At 38.8% G+C, this 8,569-nt stretch overlaps 1 long non-coding RNA gene across 1 annotated transcript; it reads right to left on the bottom strand.

The window, feature by feature from the left end:
- Positions 1-474: 474 nt before the first annotated feature.
- LOC140679680 (uncharacterized) lies at positions 475-6,187 on the bottom strand. Its single transcript, XR_012051049.1, has 2 exons — positions 6,104-6,187; positions 475-1,681 (listed from the first exon to the last, which is right to left on the bottom strand). It is a non-coding gene; the product is annotated as an uncharacterized lncRNA (long non-coding RNA).
- Between the last annotated feature and the right edge of the window lie 2,382 nt (positions 6,188-8,569).

The raw sequence follows: 8,569 nt of genomic DNA, 5'->3' as shown, positions 1-8,569 counted from the left end.
GCCTCCTGGCTCTGGTCTGTTAAGAACGTCACAAATGTGTTACACCCATCGTGCAGCTTGTTGACATTCAGTTGTAATGCGGTTGCCATTCTTATCGTTCACAGGGTTAATAAAAAATAAATATAACAAAATACATAAATAATAATTACATTTATTGTACCCAACTTTAGTTAAAGCATACATTGCTTATTGCATAAAGGTCTGGGAACATAAATATAAAACAATTACAAAACAATATTCATATTACAAAATAAAGTAATAAAGATAACCAACAGATTGGACTATAACGACCCAACAAATGATTCATAAAGTCACACATTAAAAGTAAATGATCTTGTATAAAACAACTGCTCAAATGATATATAAGTAAATAATATGGGAGATTTATGTGTACTCAAAAGCAAAGGTATGAACAAATGTAAAACAAATATGTATATTATATGAAGGTATTCATTTATGGAATAATTTACAATAATACATTTAAATATTTAAAACTGCATTACTTCACAAACTTATATAAAAACACTGCTATGGATAAGTATAAAATGTATTCATGGCTATCTATTCTGTATACACATCCACTATTTATTTTATGTAACAAGTTTTGTACTCTATATTATAAAATGAATTTAAAACAGTATTAGGGCAGTCAGAAAAGCTGATATTGTACACATTTTCAGTGAGAGAAAATACGTATTTAAAAAAAAAAGTGTACACAATGTTGTATATTAATGCATGCACTTTCCTGAAATAAAAGCTATATTCTAAAAAGTATACAAGCATAGTAACAAGATTGTTACACACACAACAACGATGTCACACATGATGTTAGAAAGTCAAAGTTATCACATTTTTGACTTCATTAGCTGCTGCTGTTCTCACCACCACACATGTGTTTCTTACACTGGTACTTATAAGAGAATCTTTCATCACACACACTGCAACTCAACACTTTCTCACCTGTCTGCATTCTCATGTGTACTTTCAAATCTTTATTTTGTATGAAACATTTACCACAGACTGAGCAGATAAAAGGTTTTTCTCCAGTGTGTATTCCTTTGTGTATTATCAAATTTGCTTTCTGGGAGAATCTTTTACTACAAATAGAACACATGAATGGTTTTTCTCCAGTGTGTATTCTCCTGTGTTTTTCCAAATCAGAATTCTGTATAAAACCTTTAGCACAGATGGAACAGGAAAAAAGTTTTTCTCCAGTGTGTCGTCGTGTGTGTCTTTTCAAACTAAAACGGTGATTAAAAGTTTTGTCACAGTAAGGGCATGTAAAGTGTGTGTTGTCAGTGTGACATGTCTTATCAGCTTTAGAGTCTTCATCATCAGTGTCAGGAGAGTGTGACGTTGCGTCGTCACTATTTGATAGTGGAGCTGAGAGCTTGTCTGCTTGTGATCCTCCACAGTGGTCTCCATCAGCTTCTGTTGTCATGTGTTGAGTTGAGCTGCTGCTGAGAGGCTCCACCTCTCTCTTCTCCTCACTTTCACCTTTGACCTCATCCACTTCACTCTTAACAATCACACCAATAACTGGAAACTGACTGATGCTGTGTTTGTCTATTTCCACCTTAATATGAGAGTGCTGTTGCTCCGCCTGTTCCTCTTTAATGTGGTGGGGTTGTGGCTCCTCCTGCTGCCCAGGGAGATGTTCTTCACAGACGTCTGGAGGACACTAGAAGACAAACATGCTTTAGAAAAGTCCAGTCACATGAGACATTGTCCTGCACCAGCATACGTTCTGATGGTGTCATCAGTCACCACGTTGACGCTCTGCTTAGCGATGTGTTGAAAACTTCCACGTCTCTTTGTTAGCAGCTAGATCGGTAGGTTGTGAGTTCAAACCCCGGCCGAGTCATACCAAAGACTATTAAAAATGGGACCTATTACCTCCCTGCTTGGCACTCAGCATCAAGGGTTGGAATTGGGGGTTAAATCACCAAAAATTATTCCCGGGCGCGGCACCCTGCTGCCCACTCCTCCCCTCACCTCCCAGGGGGGTGATCAAGGGGATGGGTCAAATGCAGAGGACAAATTTCACCACACCTAGTGTGTGTGTGACACACTAGTTAACCTTTAACGTTAACTAGCAGGAGAAGCAGCTAAGTGCGCCAAGACTAATGTATCCGGACACAAACAGCCTTTTATGACGTTGAATTTATTAAACAGCATATATTAAGATTAAGAACACAAAACAATAATAACCACAATAACAACATCTTGCTTTCTTGTTCTGTTTTGTTTACACGTAGTGTGAAGGGCCGGAAGAAGACGTCTTCTTTTATGGTTTAATGGTAGTTGGCAGGCAACCTTGTGGTGTGCATTACCGCCACCTTTTGATATGGAGTGTGGACCGAGATGGAACCCTACTCTATATTATTTTAATCAACCCAGTCTTTTTTTTTTTTTTTTAAACGTATGTAATGCTGTCAAGTTCTTCAGGTTTTTTCATAGCCGTGCCCATACTTGAAAGGGCCAGTTGGACTCAAGGACTTAAAGGGACAAACTCAATCCTTTTTCCTTGTGATTTATTGAGGTTTGATTTGAAGCAATAAAATAAAGTGGGTTATCGGTGTAAATGAATGGATGAACAGAATGAATAGTCGAATAGTTGAATAGGTTGATAACCTTAACCAAACAGAAAAAAAACAAATTAATGTTTCATAAACATACAACATAATACATGCTTTGCTTTTCTTTCAAATCATCCATCCATCCATCCATTTTCTCCCGCGTATTCCCTTCGGGGAAACCGGGGGTGCTGGAGCCTATCTCAGCTACAATCAGGCGGAAGGCGGGGTACACCCTGGACAAGTCGCCACCTCATCGCAGGGCCAACACAGATAGATAGACAACATTCACACTCACCTTCACACACTAGGGCCAATTTAGTGTTGCCAATCAACCTATCCCCAGGTGCATGTCTTTGGAGGTGGTAGGAAGCCGTAGTACCCGGAGGGAATCCACGCAGTCATGGGGAGAACATGCAAACTCCACACAGAAAAATCCCGAGCCCGGGATTGAACCCAGGACTACTCAGGACCTTCGTATTGTGAGGCAGACGCACTAACCCCTCTTCCACCGTGCTGCTCTTTCAAATCAATCCAACCAAAATTAATTTCCACTGATAGGGCCTAGGTTTAAGAATAAACTAGGGATGTCCCGATCCGATATTTGGATCGGATCGGCTGCCGATATTTGCCAAAAATTGCGTATCGGCAAGGCATGGGAAAATGCCGATCCAGATCCAGTTTAAAAAAAACCTCTGGTCCGTGTTTTCCAACGCACCGATTTAAATAATACATTCCACTTTTCTGCTGCTCCGTAATTTCCGTTCCGCATTTTCCAGCACACCTTCAACACATCCACAGGTCTGTGGATTCTCACGCAGTTGCTTTTAGCTGCTGGCATTACACAACAGGCTCTTCTCACTCTTTCCTGTGTCTCCCTCTCACAGACAGCAAGTGCACCTTCTTACACACGTCACATACGTATACGTCCTCCCCGAGCAGAGAAGTAGCAGCATGGCTAACGTTAGCTGTGATGCTAGCGCAGCCGTGTGACCAACGCTCCCTCTAAGGTGCACGCCTGTGCAATTGCGCACTGTTTAAGCGTCCTCTGCGCATAGCAAATCTATGCCACGCACAAAATCAAATAAAAAAATAAGCGCATAACAATTTTCGACACACAGACACGACAGAGAAAACAGTTTTCGTCATCATTGTGACGTCTGTCGAGACGCTTATCTCCATTCGGTGCCACACGTCCACACCATCAAAATGCCGAGGCAAACATTTCCACATCAACACCGTATGAAAAAATTAGTGATTTTTTTAGTTGTGATTTCCTTCTCTGCATGAAAGTTTAAAAGTAGCATATATTAATGCAGTATGAAGAAGAATGTTTTAATGTAGACATGCAAGCCTTGAAAGAAAATTTTGAAAATCAAGACTACATTTCCTGCAAATGGGTGCATTTCTATCGGTATCGGATCGGAAATGCAAAAACAATATCGGTATCGGATCGGAAGTGCAAAAACCTGGATCGGGACATCCCTAGAATAAACTTAAACATTTCCAACAATGAATGAAATTCATATTGCAAACCTGTCTCGTTTACACACGAGACATATGTTTGCGTGTTTCAGCGCTCCAAGTTTGTTGTTTCTTTCCACAAAGTGCCTTGGAAACATTGTCTTTTTACAACAAAAAAAGAGACGATAACAAAAGCAAAAATACATTCAAGGAAAAGAGAAAAAGAAAGAAATGACCAATTAGACAATTAGAAGAAAGGAAAAGTGCATTCTCTGTGAAAACCACTAAAGCTTCTTAAAGATAAAAGGGCTGGACTCTTTCTTCCCTTTCCTTGGGATCTTAGCTATCTGTCAACTTGTTTACGTCACGGACACAGACACGTAGGACGGAATACTTGGTTTCCTCACCAGTTGCGTCTTAGGGGCAGGAGTACACTGACGCGCACGACCATACAAGACCACTGCATTCCATTTCTATTGTATTATAATTATCACTAATAAAGAATTAGAGTTGAATTTTCTGTTTGAGTGTTAGTCCTGACAATATAGCACAAAAACAGACGTAAAATAGCATGTTCCTAAACAGTTACCTAAACGTTCTAGCCAAACGTTCATGGCTAACGTTCTGCTAACCAAGCAAGAACTCCACAACCTCACGTTCTTTGAACGTTACAAACTACGTTTGCCACTACGTAGTGATGGGTCCGGCAACACCGATGCATTGGCGCATGCGTCGAGCTCAAAGAGCGAAACCCTGTGTCGGTGCGCGTACCGCTTTTAGAAAGTCACGTGACCGATCATGAGCTGTTTTGGTCACGTGACCGATACGCGAACTGTGTCGCACTGACGCCTCCTCTGTGCCCTGTGTGCGGCTCTTTTCTACAGCCGGAGAAATAATAACTAAGAAGAGAAAGCGTCTAAAATTGAATACGTTGGAAAAACTGTTTTTTTTAAAAATAAAAATGTGTAAAAAAAATAAAATAATAATTTCCAGGTCCACAAGCATCCTCATTCACAACACGTTCTCTTAGATTTCCATGTTATGATACATGTTCACATTATTTATTGACTGTATCTAAAAAAGACAAAAAATATATTTTTATTTAAATGAAGTTATGAAATAATCCTAAATGAAATACAATGACTTGGTTTATATTATTGTATATACTAGGTCAGTGGTTCTCAACCTTTTTTCAGCAATGTACCCCCTGTGAATTTTTTTGTAATTCAAGTACCCCCTAATCAGAGCAAAGCATTTTTGGTTGAAAAAAAAAAAAGATGAAGTAAAATACAGCACTATGTCATCAGTTTCTGATTTATTAAATTGTATAACAGTGCAAAATATTGCTCATTTGTAGTGGTCTTTCTTGAACTATTTGGAAAAAAAGATATAAAAATAGCTAAAAACTTGTTGAAAAATAAACAAGTGATTCAATTATAAATAAAGATTTCTACACCTAGAAGTAATAATCAACTTAAAGTGCCCTCTTTGGGGATTGTATTAGAGCTCCATCTGGATTCATGAACTTCATTCTAAACATTTCTTCACAAAAAAAATAATCTTTAACATCAATATTTATGGAACATGTCCTCAAAAAATCTAGCTGTCAACACTGAATATTGCATTGTTGCATTTCTTTTCACAGTTATTTTTGACAGACATTTTAGTGACAAACCTGAGCTTGTGCTTCACTGAGTTTATGAACTTACATTCATATTTTGTTGAAGTATTATTCAATAAATATATTTATAAAGGATTTTTGAATTTTTGCTATTTTTAGAATATTTTTTAAAAATCTCACGTACCCCTTGGCATACCTTCAAGTACCCCCAGGGGTACGCGTACCCCCATTTGAGAACCACTGTACTAGGTCATAAAATCAGTGTCAGTTGAGTCGGTTGCCTGTAGGGATTTTTAATGTCCAGCAGATGTCAGTATTTAGTAACACAGTATCGACACAGTATCAATACAGTTTTGCAATGTGTCGAAACGCTTCATGAGGCCTCATCAACCCATCACTACCACTACGTTCTCCTAACGTTTACATAACGTTCACTTGTTACCTGGGTTCCGAGTCCAAACAGGAGCTGTCTTCCTTCCTCTTAGCAGCATGTCAAAAGGAGTGACTGACTGAAGCTCAAACATTTTTGAGCATGTGCTCTGAGCAGGTGAACAGGTGAATTCAATCAAAGCAATCTGTTGGAAGCAGGTGGAGATGTTCAGCCCTCAGCTCTCACTGTTGCCCCTTCAGGCCTGGAGTGTGCTCTACTAATCAGTGGTGTTTGTGCTGCTCTGTACTTTGACTTGACAAATGCTTGGTATCCTACGTGTTCTGAGTGCAATCCTAAAATATCTCCCACTACTAAGCAAACCTTCTCTTCCGCTAATGAGGTAAATTATATCACGTACACATTTCTTATAATTGGAAATAGCATGTGTTTGAATCCTTTGGAGCAGAGTTTTCACTGAGGGCCACATCGCAGTTATGTTTGGCCCCAGAGGGCCGCTTCTAAATGGAAAAGCAGTACTGCTGTTTTTATGGTAAAAAAAAAAAAAAAAAAAAGGCAGCTCAGTTGCCATAATTTTACTGTAAAATTTACATTTGTTTTTTTTTACTTTCAATAAAAACCTGCAATTTTACAGTAAAATTTTGGCATCTGAGCTGCCGTTTTTTTGGGTTGTTTTTTTTACCGCAAATCAGCAACTGTAGATTTTTCGGTGTATTACTGTAAATGCCAAAACGGCACCACAGTTTATTACAGTAAAAAAAAACTACTATTTTCATTTCGAGAAAAATGCTGTAAAAACCACAGTAAATTTCACAATTTTACCATGCAATCTATTGCTACTATTACATTGCACAATTTGATGGATAACTTGCTTTGAAATAATTATTAATTGTATTTATTTCTATTAAAGAAAATGGTTTGAATGTTTTTATAATATATTTTTGCATAATTAAGACAATATTTAAGTTAACATAATTTGCGATTACATGGAGAACTTTTTTTTCTTTCTCCCAAAATAAAAATAAATAATTCATTTACCGGTAGTAAGAAAAAAAAAATTATTGATACATATTATTTCCAGGCTTTCGAGGGCCAAATAAAATGAAGTGGCGGGCCAAATCTGGTCGGCCGGGCCTTGAGTTTGACACCTGTGCTTTAGAGGATTATTCTGAGGTCAAAAGTGCATATGTCAATCACAGCTTGTCTAGAGAGCGGTGGCTATGGCCCCCCAGGACATTGAGGAACAGTTGGATTTTAGGAGGAAGTGTAAACACAATAACGACATCTGGTAGATTGTCTCACGGATAGGGATAGAGGATAGGGGTCGGAGGTCACCCGACTCAACTCGATCACAGGAGATAGGATGACTAGTCAAGTAAATAAGCTGTGTGGTATGCAGACTGTGCGGCATCAAGATTAGACTCACAAGGAGAGGGGTCTACGAGAAATGGTATTTACGTTCTGACAGGACAGCAGAATGAAGAGATTCGGCCCACCTCTTCTCCGGGATACCTGCAGGTCCTGTCTGAAACAAATAAAGCTTTTTGTTCGACGATTCCTCTTTGGCGTCTCCTCGGCTCATCACCCATCACACGACCATCAACTATACAACACTAACTTAGTTTGCAGTATTTCCCTTTCTCTATTGTATTTCCTACAATGCATTAAAACATGCCCTACACTTATATATGAAGATAACAGTCACACAGCCATGTCTTATGTTTCCCTATCAATTTCAATGAACTATTTAGATATGTATGTACTAATCTCATTCTAGTAATAATGTCTTCTACCTTCCTATTTCTATTCCTCCTCTCATTAGACCTACTCCCCTCTGGACTTTGTAATACTTCCTGCCTTTTGTTTCTTTGATCCAATTATCTTGCACCTTTTTATTGTGTTCTATCTGGACTATATTCTTCACTTCTTCTTTACTGTGGTAAGCTGTATTTATTAATACCGTTACACCGCTAATGAGTGTGACTATATATATATATATATATATGTATGTGTGGGAAAAAATCACAAGACTATTTCATCTCTACAGGCCTGTTTCATGAGGGGGGGGTACCCTCAATCGTCAGGAGATTTTAATGGGAGCATTCGCATACCATGGTTTATATAGGGCACAGAGTGGGTGGGTACAGGCTGGCCTAGGGGCGTGGTGATTGGCTCATGTGTTACCTAGGAGGTGTTTCCGTCTATGGCGGCATGCTGTTACAATTTCGCTGCGCTTGTTGAGGGATGACAGGTCTGGACGGTAAATAATAAACAGTTTCTCTTTCAAGCATAGGTTGCATCTTTTATTACCACTATTGTAAGGTGTGCTGGATGCAAGAATTTGCCATGTTATTGAATATTCAACATTATTGTCTTTGAGGTCCCAAATGTGTTTGCTGAGTTCTGTGGTATTTCGCAGGTTTTTGTTCCTGAAAGAAGCCTTGTGATTGTTCCATCTGGTTTTGAATTCTCCCTCGGTTAATCCTACATATGTGTCGGATGTGTTAATGTCCTTGCGTA

This window comes from Nerophis lumbriciformis, linkage group LG21 (genome assembly GCF_033978685.3).
Source record: "Nerophis lumbriciformis linkage group LG21, RoL_Nlum_v2.1, whole genome shotgun sequence".
In the NCBI taxonomy this organism is placed as follows: Eukaryota; Metazoa; Chordata; class Actinopteri; order Syngnathiformes; family Syngnathidae; genus Nerophis; species Nerophis lumbriciformis.
Note: the sequence above shows the minus strand (reverse complement) of the source record. Positions and strands in the feature narration are given on the sequence as shown.